The 12,407-nt window shown below is 34.3% G+C and overlaps 1 protein-coding gene and 1 pseudogene across 1 annotated transcript in view; both read right to left on the bottom strand.

Moving 5' to 3' along the window:
• LOC134474320 (neutrophil gelatinase-associated lipocalin-like) overlaps positions 1–12,407 on the bottom strand; it is a 76,640-nt gene that overhangs the window by 16,054 nt on the left and 48,179 nt on the right. The gene's annotated exons all lie outside the window — the stretch shown is intronic.
• Positions 3,687–4,341, bottom strand: LOC100722543 (AN1-type zinc finger protein 5-like; annotated as a pseudogene).

Raw genomic sequence — 12,407 nt, 5'->3', positions numbered from 1 at the left:
CCAGCACTAATCCTATTGCAGACTTGATACAGTTATACAGAACAAATTTGGCCAATGACTTGGACATTGGTACAGAACTGAGGGTACAAAAGGAATTTTATTGTTTTTGTTTTGTTGTTATTTTATTATTTGCTTGTTTTGTTTTCCTTTTTCAGTCTTTTTTTTTTTGGTTGTTTAGGCTTTTACTTTTATTATTTGTCTTATTTGTCTATTTTATATCTTTCCTCACTTATATTTTTTGGATTTTTGATATTTTCATGTGAGTGTACATTGTCTCTATCTTTCTGAGTTGCTCCAATATTCTTTTGCTTTATCCTTTATCCTTTCTCTCCTGTCCTCTTCTCCTGTTTTCCAAAGTGTGAGTGATCATCCTAGGTCCTTCAGCCTTGAATTTCCTATATTTTTTTTTCTTAAATTATATAGCTATTTTCCCCTACAAACTGTAAGCCTCCACACAAGGGATCAAACTAAGGACAAACTCACAGAATGTAAGTCCTTGGTTTATATCAGATTTCATTATATAGCTGTATACTTATTCCTATAGTTAAAAATACCAAATTAGTACTTATCAACATTTGTCAGTTTTTAGGCTATGCTTCATGCTATTGTTATTGCTAACTGTACTAGTTTATCCAGAATGTCATAATCATTGTACTCAGTTGTTCTCCCTTGTATGACAACACTGTGATAGTCTGGGGTCATAATCATCATCATAGTCCAGAACCAAAGGACTGGGTGCTGGGCCAAATAGATATCAACTTATAATTGCTAATAAGCTGAAAATATATGATCTTGGAGCAGACACAAAAACCAAGAGCCAGTTACACCTGGAAGACACCTCTAAGGAATAGAAATTTCCTATGAAAGCCTCAATATTGGTAATAAATCTACCTACCATAAGTAATTTGCAGGTATGAACACAGAAAATAAGTTAAAATCTAAAAAAAAAAAAATAAATGGCAAGACACAGAAGCAAAATGAAACTCCAGACCTCCACGCCAGGACAGGTCCAGAGAGCAATGAAAAAAAAAAAAAATCAGGAGCCAGCCATATGAATTTTCTGAAGTGATAGCAGCAGAAGTAAAAAAAAAAAAAATGCATGAAGTATAGAGACAATCAGATCAGAAATAGTCACTCAGGTAAAAAAGAGATGATTGAAAGAAGGATAACCTTGATAAACCTAGAACAGACACACATTTTAAAAAGTGGATGAGCTTAGAAAAATAATGGCAGCCATGAATGCCCAACATAGGAAAGAAATGGAATCCATGAAACCAAGGTAAAAAGATATCAAAGAAATTAAAATTCTATTGAAAATATATGCAGCCAAATAAACCAAGGTGAAGACAAAATATCAGACTAGAAAACAAAATTGCAGTAGAAATTAGGCAAAGAAATATTTCTTTAACAAAAATAGCAAAGGACCCTGAAACGTCAATCCAAGATCTGCAAGATGATGCAAAGAAGAGCAAAATAAGATTGACTAGAGGCAATGAAAAAGTGAAGACAGTGCAAATGACACAAAAATCTGTCCATAGAAGTAATGCCAGAAAACTTCCCAAGCACAGAAAAAAATTTGACAAACACATAAATGAAGAATACAAAATTCCAGTTAGCCATGTCCAAAATAAACCTAAAATAAACCAAGGCACATAATAATCAAGATTCCAGAAAATCAGCACAAGAACAGACTATTAAAAGATATTAGTGAAAAGAAACAAATCACTTATGAAGGAAAGTCCATCAGAATCATAGCAGACTTGACAACACAAACTTTTTCATCAAGGAGATCTTGGAGTGCAGTCTTTCAAGTCCTGAAAGAAACAGTTTCTAACCAAGATTGATGCAATCTGCAAAAACCTTTCAAAATCAATGGAGAAACCAGATAATTCCATTGCCAAGAACAAATGAAGAAATTCATGACCACCAAACCAGATCTCCTAAATATTCTGACAAGAATTTTAAAGCAGATTACAAAGATTACAATTCCAAGAACATCAATCGAAAAACAATCCACTAGGCAAGGCAAACAAACAGAGGAAAAAGATAGGAAAATAAAATGATAAGGAAAAATTAATACATATGTTATAAGTGTCAATGCAAATGGTCTCAATTCATCAATCAAAAAAGGGGCTGAAAATGTGGGTCAACAAACAATATCCAACAATATGCTGCATATAAGAAACATATTTGCTCAAAAAGAAATTCATAGCCTGAAAGTCAAAGAATGAAAAACAATACTTTGTGTGACAGTAACCTCTAAAAAGCAGGGGTATATTTTCTATTTACAGACAAAAATGATCATAAAGCAAAAACTAATCAAAAGAGACAAAAACTACTTTTTAAGGGAAAACTCTAAGAGAAGATATAATGATCATAAATATACATGAACCAAATACTGCTACACCCCACTATACAAAGACAATATTAACAGACATAAGATACTAAACAAGCACTGACACAATTTTAATGGGAGACCTTAATATCACACTGTCACAAAGAGACAGATCAACTAAACAAAAAAAGATCAACAAATAAATATCAGAACTGAACAAAACCTGTAAACAAATGGATTTAGTACGTATCTATAGTGTTCCATACACATTCTTCTTAGCTACACATAGATCAGTCCCCAAAATAAACTGCATACTACCTCATAGAACATACATCATTAAATTCAAAGAAGTTGAAATTGTCCTGTGCATATCATTGATCTTTAGTGCAATGAAAGTAGAAATCAATGGCAAAATAAACCACAAAAGCTATATAAAAAGTCATTTGTGGACTGTAGAGGGACAGAACTAGGCCTCACCAGGAGGTGAAACCTACCTGGAAGCCAGTGCCATATGTGGGCCACTGCATAGCGTACTTAGCTAGCTGTGTGCCTTGGTGTGCCACTCAGCTAGGAGAGTTCCACTTAGCAACCTCAATCAGACAGGAAGCTTCACACGGGGTGTGCCTAAGGCCTGAAAAATGTATGTCCTACATTTGAGGAGCCTACATGTGCCATTAAGTACCTGGTAAGGCCTAACAAATGAGCTCTACATAACTGGCTGTGGCTGCCTTGCCTGTAACTCCCTGACGTATGGACTGATATTCTCAACCCAGGAAACAACTGAGACCTTGCCTTCTGCTTCCTCAGAGCAACACAGAAAAATGACAAAACAAAAGAGCAAAATGCAATCTCAAACCTCTAGCCCATCCCAAACAACCCCAGCAGACATTGACATAGAAAAAAAAACATAAGTCATACACTTATAACTCCTGAAATGATAGAAACTGAAGTAAAGAAACAACTCCAGGAAGGAGTTGAAAAGGAACTTAGATCAGAAATAATATTCCAGATAAAATAAGAAATGATAAACTTAATAGAATAAATAATGAACACATCAAAAGAAAACATAGTTAAAACAATTGAGGAACACTGCAAAAAGATAGAAACCTAGAATGAACAATGTAAGAAACAGAATGCATGAAGCAGATTCAAACAGATATCCAGGAAATCAAAAATTCCAATGAAAGATGACAAAACTGCCTCAACAAAAGTGAAGGAAGACTTTCAGGTCTGGAAAACAAGACTGCAGCTAGTGAACAAGAAAGGAAAGATCTTTTTTAAAAATAGCTATGCATCTGCTCTTTAATTATTTCCTATGATATATTAAAATAAAAACAAAGTTTCAGTCTCTTCACAAGTACAAATTTATATTCTCTGGATTTTTTTCAGCCACAACAACTGTATTTTCTTTTCTGCTTTTTGCTGCAGCTTCTGCTTTGTAATCATATGGGCAGTTGTGCTTGTCAGAGCAATGGTGAAGTCCATGAAACAAATTCCCACATCAGCAGTCAAATCCTGTAAGATCAACTTTCTTTCTACACGTGAAACATCTGCTCTTCTTTGGTTTGGGCAATTCAGGAGCTTTTTCTTCACTTTTAGAAGTACTGGGCTGAGAAACTAATAGAATGGGCTGAGTAACAACTGGCTCTGACACCTATGTTTGGAGTAGTTATTTTGTCCTCTCTTGAAATGCTCATTTCTGTCATTTGCTGAGTTACAGGCAAGGCAGCCACAGGCATATTTCTTGATTTTTCAGATGTGCTGCCAGCAGCACCTTCACAATTGCTTAACCTAGGGTCTGCTCTCTGTACAGATGCAGAATCTGAGGTAGGACTGTGAGAACCACTGGCTGTCCCCATTGGGCTCACTCTGCCACTATTCTGCTGCCTCTGAAGATGTTCTTGGTAGCAAACAGTACACATTCCATTTGTCCTAGAGTTCCCATAAAAGCCACATCCTGTACTAGACAGCATGGGCCCTGGAGTCTGACTAGTCTCCTGAGCCATCCTTGTTTGCCTGCAGGCCCCAGATGCACACGTCAAGCTTATGCATGATGATAGGTTCCCGAGATCAAGTTGAGGCCTCTGGGAAGGGAAATCTGGGAACCCCGGAGCCACCACCCCTGCTGCTGCCTAAGGGTCCTTTTGTTCCTCAGAAAGATCTTTTAAAAACAACAAGGAATCAGGAAATAACAATTCAACCGTTGCAATATGAAGAAAAGGAAAACAACATAAGATTGATAGGTATAAATGAAAAACAAGGTTGCAACAAAAATTATATCAAAAGACTATTCATAGAAGTAATAACTGAAAATTTGCCAAACATGGGAAAGGAAATTGACATAAGTGAAGCACATAAAACTCCAAATATCCATAACCAACATAAAACTACACCGAACCATATAATAACATCACAGAAATTCAACAGAAAAACAGAATATTAAAAGCTGATAGAAAAGACAGATCACCTCTAAAGGAAAGCCCATCAGAATCACAATAGACTTCTCAACACTAACAATGAAGTCAAGAAGAGCAGGAGTGAAGTATTTCAGATTCTAAAGGGAAACAGTTTCCAACCCAAGTTGATGTACCCTGCAAAGCTGTCCTTCAAAACTGACAGAGAAATAAGATACTTCCATGACAAAAAATAGCTGAAGAAAATCAGGACCATGAAACCAACCTACGAAAAATACTAAATCATGCTATAGATAGACAAAAAATTAATTAGGATCTCAAAAACAACAGCAAAAAAAAAAAAAAGAAAAAAACACTAAGAAGGACACACAATTAAACAGAGGGGAAAAAACGAACAGCAGAAAGATAACATGAAAAAATAAATCAATATGATCAGTTATAACCATTAATGTAAATGACCTCAATTCACCAATTAAAAGAAAAATACTGGCATCATGGATCAAGAAATAACACCCAACCATTTGCAGTATACAACAAATCCATCTAACCCAAAAGCAAATTCATAGACTGAAAGTCAGAATATGGAAAACAACACTTCGTGCAACAGGAACCCCACAAAAATCAAGGTTAGCTATTCTGTTTGTAGACAATATGAACCTCAGACAAAGAATGATCAATAGAGATAAAGGTCAGTACATACTAACTAGGGGAAAACTTCAAGAGGAAGAGATAACAATGTTAAATATACATGCACCAAATTTGGAAGTACCCAGCTATATAAAATAAATATTAATAGAAATGAAAAGTCAAATAAGCAATAACACAATTATAAATAGAGACCTTAACACTCACTGATACAAAAAGACAGATCAACTAGACAGAAAATCAGCAAAGAACAGAACCAAATCACACTTGTCAACCAGTGAACTTAGTGGATATGTACAAAGTGTCCCATCTAACAATGTCAAAATATGCATTCTTATTATTTGCATATGGCACATTCTCTAAAATTGACCATATACTTGCCCATAGAACATGCTTAAGTAAATGAAAAAGTATTAAAATTATCCCATTCATGTTGTCTGATCATACTACCATGAGACTAGAAATTAATAACAAAAGAAACTGCAAAAATTCCATAAGTGCATGGACATTAAATAATATACTCCTGAGCAATCAGTGGTTCACAGATCAAATTAAAGAAGAAATTAAACAATATCTACAATCCGATGAAAATACAAATATAGCTTAGCAGATCCTATGGCATACAATGAAAGCAATCCTCAGAGGGAAATTTATTGTGGCATATTCCCACATCAGGAAAACAGAATGAAGACAAATAAATAACCTGATGCTATACCTCAAACATCTAGGAAAAGAAGAGCAAGTCAAGCCTAAAGCCAAAGAAGGGAGGAAATTACAATAATCAGAGCACAAATTAATGCAATAGAGCTAAAACAACAATACAAAGAATTAATGAATCAAAGAGTTGGTTCTTTGAAAGAAAAAATAAAATTTATAAGCCCCTAGCCCAAAAAAAAGGAAAGAAAAAACTCAAATTCATGCAATAAGGAATGAAAAGGTTGAAATCACTACAGACCTTATGGAAATACAGAATATTAAATCAATATGTACTTCAAAAACCTGTACTCTCATAGGTTTGATAACACAAAAGAAATGGAAGGATTCCTAGAAACACATGATTTACCAGTGCTTGATAAAGAAGATGTAAAATTGCTGAATAACCCAATTTCAGTTAATGAAATTGAAAATGTAATTAGAATTTTACCACAAAGAAAATCCCAGGTCCTGATGGGTTCACAGTTGAACTCTACAAGAAATACAAGTAAGACCTAATGCCAACACTCCTCAAACTCTTCAATGAAATTGAAAGGGAAACACTTGTCCCTATCTCATTCAAGGAAGTAAGCATTACCCTAATACCAAAACCAGAGAAACATTCAACTAAAAAAGAGCACTACAGGCCAATCTCCCTAATGAACATAGAGGCAAAAATTCTTATAAAATAGTGGTGAACAGAATGCAGCAAATAATCAAAAAGATTATACACCACAAACAAGTAAGATTCATTCCAAGAATACAGGGATGGTTCAACATATGCACATCAATAAATGTAATTCACCATATTAATACAGCCAAAGATAAGAATCATATGATCATTTCAATAGACTTTGAAAAAGATTTTGATAAGGTCCAACACTAATTTCATGATACGAACACTACAGAAAATCAGAATAGATGAAGTTTACCTCAATGTGATAAAAGCCATCTATGACAAACCCCAAAAGCCAGAATCAGATTAAATGGTCAAAACTGAAAGCTTTTACTCTAAAACCAGTAACAAGACAAGTATGTTCACTGTCACCATCCCTATTCAATATAGTAATGGAAATACTAGCCAGAGCAATTAGACAAGAGGAAAAAAAAATAAAAGGAATAAGGACAGGAAAAGGAAGAGTTAAATTATCTTTATTTGCAGATGACATGATACTTTACATAAAAGATCCCCAAAAGACCATTGAATGACTTCTAAGTACAATAACAAAATTCACTAACGTAGCTGGGTAAAAGTCAACAATCAAATGTCAATAGCATTCCTATACACAAACAACAAACTCACTGAAAAAGAAGTAAAAGAAGCCACACCCTTTATAATAGCATCCAAAAAACAAAATATTGAGGAATGAATCTAACAATGGAACTAAAAGATGTATTCAGTGAAAATTACAACACTCTGAGAAAAGAAATTGAAGAGGATCTCAGAAAATGGAAAACATTCCTTGTTCACAGATAGGAAGAACAAACCTTGTAAATTTGTATATCCATACTCAAGATAGCGAAGATGATTGTGCCACTAACTCCATTAATACTTGGAAGAAACTGCCATACAGATATAATGCAATTACAACCAAAATGACATAAGTACACCTCACAGATCTAGAGAAATCATTCCTAAATTCATCTGAAACAATAGACCTAGAATAGCAAAGCCAATTTTGGGCAACAGCGGCAAGGCAGGAGGCATCATAATCCCTGACTTAAAGTTATACTACAAAGCTACTGGGACAAAATCAGCATGGTACTGAAATAAAAACAGACCTGAAGATTAATTAAATAAATTATAAGATACAACTACAACGACAAACACACTCAGCCACCTTATCTTTGACAAAGAGGTCAAATATGTTCACTGGAAGAAAGATAGCCTCTTTAATAAGTAGTGCTGGAAAAACTGGCTCTCCATTTGCCGAAAACTAAAACTAGACCCATGCCCATCACCATGCACTAAAGTCAAAATGGATCATAGATCTAAATATTAACATGGAAACATCAAACATGCTGAAAGACAAATTAAGTAGAAACATTGAAGATATAAGGATAGGCAGAGAATTCATGAACAGAAATCAAACAGTATGAGAAATACTCCCCAGAATCAATAATTGGGATCACTTCTTATTAAAAAGTTTTTACATGTCAAAAGAAATCTCCAACAGAGCAAAAATAAAATCCAAAACTTAGAAGAAGAAAAAAAAAAAAAAAACCTTAGTCAACTGTTCCTCAAAGGAATTCTGTCTAAAACATATAACAAATTTTTAAAATCAGACCCCCAAAATTCAAGACCCAATTCAAAAATGGGCTTCTGAGATGAATACATAGTTCTCAGATGAAGAAATACAAATGGCTAATAAATAAATGAAAAAATGTTCAGCTTCATTGGTCATTAGAGAAATGCAAATTAAAACCACACTGAGATTCCATCTCACTATAGAAAGCATAGCCGGGATCAAGAAAACCAATAATAACAAATTCTAGAGAGCCTGTGGGGGGAAAGGAACTCTTCTGCACTGTTGGTAGGAGTGTAGGCTGGTGCAACCACTGCAGAACTAAGTCTGAAGGTTCCTCAGAAAGCTAGGATTGGGGATCACATTTGACTCAGCTATTCAACTTTTGAGCATATTCCCAGAATTGAAACATCATGTCAAAGTGATATATGTGCACCCATGTTTATAGCAGCAATATTTGTAATAGTCAAATCTTGTAAATAACCTAAATGCCCATCAACTGAGAAATGTATAAAAATACGTGGTACTTTAATAATGTAGTACTACTCGGCTATAAAGGATTACATTGAGGCTTTTGTAGGTATGTGGATACAACTTGATATCATACTCATAAGTGAAATAAATCAAACTCACATGTATAAATACCATATTGTCTTCCTAGTGAAAGAAACTAGAAGAGTACAAAATATAAGATCCTCAATAAATATTGTAAAAGGATAAGAATATTCTCTTTTTAAAATTTTATTTAAAAGGAAAAAGAGAAAAAACAAAACAAAACAAAGCAGTGTAAGGGTACAAGTAATACAGAACTACAAAAAAAAAACCAGTAAGAAATCACCAGTTAATAGATTACATATTATCATCTTAGAGATAGTGGCTCAGATCACAGTATCAAAGCATACAAAGTGGACTTTCAAACAGTGAGACTGCAAACAGTTGTGTTCAATGATTCAACCGAAAACATTAATATGGTCAGCTATTTAACACCCCTAAATACACTTGCTGCTGTATCCTTTAGGGCTCTTTTTTCCCTCTATTTTTTACAACAAAATTTACACATTTTGGGTTTTATTACTGCTTAGTTCTTATTACTTTTTGGGGGGGAGAGAATAAAGTCAAATATAGCAAAACAAAGCTGTCAGTCAAAACCAAGGATAGACATATCACATGATGTAAAACAGAGTACAAGGTTATCAACAATGGTTGTCAACAATGTCTCTTGTTTCCTTAAAAAGAATTGTCTATCTCATTAGATATAAAGTTGGACAAAACAGTAGAGAACAAGACCAATAAAACTTAAGCATTGTAAACATTACAGAACTTCCAAAGGAGACAATAGTCAAACAAGAATGGGCAACTTAGTGAATCTTACTAGTTGCGTATACCCTCAAACTTGACAATATCATACAGAATGGAACAGAGTCTAATCAGTCAAAACAAGATAGTGGGAGTATTACAGGACTTCAAAACAAGTTAATAAGAAATCAAAAAAAGTTACTATAATATATCCTGCTAATTCTTTTAATTTTTCCCCTTATTTAAAAAACATAAGAAATAACTAAAGTTTTTTTTAATGAATAAGGGAGAGATTGAAATAAAACAGGACATAATAATATAACAATACAGGTCAAAGCATCACTGTTTCAGCAACCTAGTGCTTCACCACCAAATAAGCCGACTTAATAGTAGTTACTATAGTGTCTGTCTTTTTCCTTGAAATATTTGAATAAAACTTCATATACTATAGCTTCAAATATTTCCATATCAAGAAACCCAGAACAAAGCCTTTCCAATTAATAAGTGAAAACTTTATAAGGCTTCAAGGTCACATAATGGGGAATCATGATTATCACATATTTTTATATATTTGAATCATTACTTACGTTAGGGAAACTATTCGGTATTCACACATGTGAGATTCATTTATTACACTTATGAGTATGGTCTCAAGCTGTGCACATTTATTGATAAATATCTCAACGTGATCCTTCTTTATAACTGAATAATACTCCATTGTATAGAAATACCACAACTTTTTTATTCATTCCTCAGTTGATGGACACTTGGGTTGTTTCCAAGATCTGGCGATTACAAATTGTGCTGCTATAAACATAGGTGCACATATATCACTGTGGTATGATGCTTTCAGTTCTTCTGGGAATATGCCTAGAAGTGGAATAGCTGGAACAAATGGGATTTCCAATCCCAGCTTTTTGAGAAATCTCCAGACTGACCTCCACAAAGGCTGCATCAGTCTACACTCCCACCAACAGAGTAGGAGAGTTCCTTTTTCCCCACAGCCTTTCCAGCATTTGTTGTTGTTGGTTTTCTTGATCCTGGCCATTCTTTCAGGAGTGAGATGGTATCTCAGTGTGGTTTTAATTTGCATTTCTCTAATGACCAATGATGATGAACATTTTTTCATGTATTTATTTGCCATTTGCATTTCTTCATCTGAGAAGTGCATGTTCATCTCAGATGCCCATTTTTGGATTGGATCTTTGAATTTTGGAGGTCTGAGTTTCTTTAATTATTTATATGTTTTAGACAAGAGTCCCTTGTCTGAGAGAGAGTTCACTAAAATCTTTTCCCAGTTTGTGGGTTTTCTTTTCACTATGCTGGAGATTTCTTTTGACATGCAGAAACTTTTTAATAAGAAGTGGTCCCAGTTATTGATTCTGGGAAGTATTTCCCATGCGGTTTGAGTCCTGTTCATGAATTCTTTACCTACTCCTATGTCTCCAAGGTTTCTTCCTAATTTGTCTTCCAATAGATTTAGTGTTTCTGTTTTAATATTCAGGTCTTTGCCCCATTTAGATTTGAATTTAGTACATGGTGATAGACATGGGTCTAGCTTTAGTTTTGGGCAAATGGAGAGCCAGTTTTTCCAGCACCATTTATTAAAGAGACTGTCGTTCTTCCAGTGAACCTGCTTGGCTCCTTTATCAAAGATAAGGTGGTTGAGTGTGTTTGTAGTTGTGGTTATATGTTCTAATCTATTCCATTGATCTTCGTCTCTGTTTTGATTCCAATACCATGTTGATTTTACTACTGTTGCTTTGTAGTATAACTTCAAGTCAGGGATTGTGATGCCTCCTGCTTTGTCTTTGCTGCTTAGAATTGCCTTTGCTATTCCAGGTCTCTTCTGGTTCCAGATGAATTTAGGAGTGATTTCTCTAGATCTATAAGGTATGTTGATTGTATATTTATTGGGATTGCATTGAGTCTGTATAACAGTTTTGAGAGAATGGCCATTTTCACAATGTTTGTTCTTCCTGTCCATGAGCAAGGGATGTCTTTCCATTTTCTGAGATCATCTTCAATTTCTTTTTTCAGTGCATTATAATTTTCACTGTATAAATCTTTCACTTCTTTCTTAAGAGTAATTCCTAAATGTTTCATTTTTTTTTGCTTGCTAATGTGAAGAGTGTAGTTTCTCTTATTTCGCTCTCTGTGATTTTGTTATTCGTGTATAGGAATGCTATTGATTTCTGAGTATTGATTTTGTATCCAGCCACATTACTGAATTTATTTATTGTATCTAACAGTCTTTCAATGGAGTTTAGGGGGTCTTCTATGTAGAGTATCATGTCATCTGCAAACAATGATAATTTAACTTCTTCTTTTCCTATCTTTACCCCTTTTATTTCTCTCTCTTGCCTAATTGCTCTGGCTAGTACTTCCAGTACTATATTAAATAGGAGTGGTGATAAAGGACATCCTTGTCTTGTGCCTGATTTTAAAGTAAAGGCTTTAAATTTTTGGCCATTTAGTATGATGCTGGCTGTTGGTTTGTCATAAGTGGCCTTTATTATATTGAGGTAAAGACCATCTATTCCAATTTTCTGTAAAGTTATTCTCATGAATAAATGTTGGACCTTATCGAAGGCTTTTTCTGCATCTTAGGAAATGACCATGTGATTCATACTTTTGGCTTTATTGATATGGTGGATTACATTTATTGATTTACGTATGTTGAACCATCCTTGCATTCCTGGGATGAATCCCACTTGGTCATGGTGTATAATCTTCTTGATGATTTGCTGCATCCTATTTGCCAATATTTTATTGAGG

This window comes from Cavia porcellus, unplaced genomic scaffold (genome assembly GCF_034190915.1).
Source record: "Cavia porcellus strain 051 isolate PalLab524CR breed Dunkin Hartley unplaced genomic scaffold, mCavPor4.1 scaffold_1, whole genome shotgun sequence".
In the NCBI taxonomy this organism is placed as follows: Eukaryota; Metazoa; Chordata; class Mammalia; order Rodentia; family Caviidae; genus Cavia; species Cavia porcellus.
Note: the sequence above shows the minus strand (reverse complement) of the source record. Positions and strands in the feature narration are given on the sequence as shown.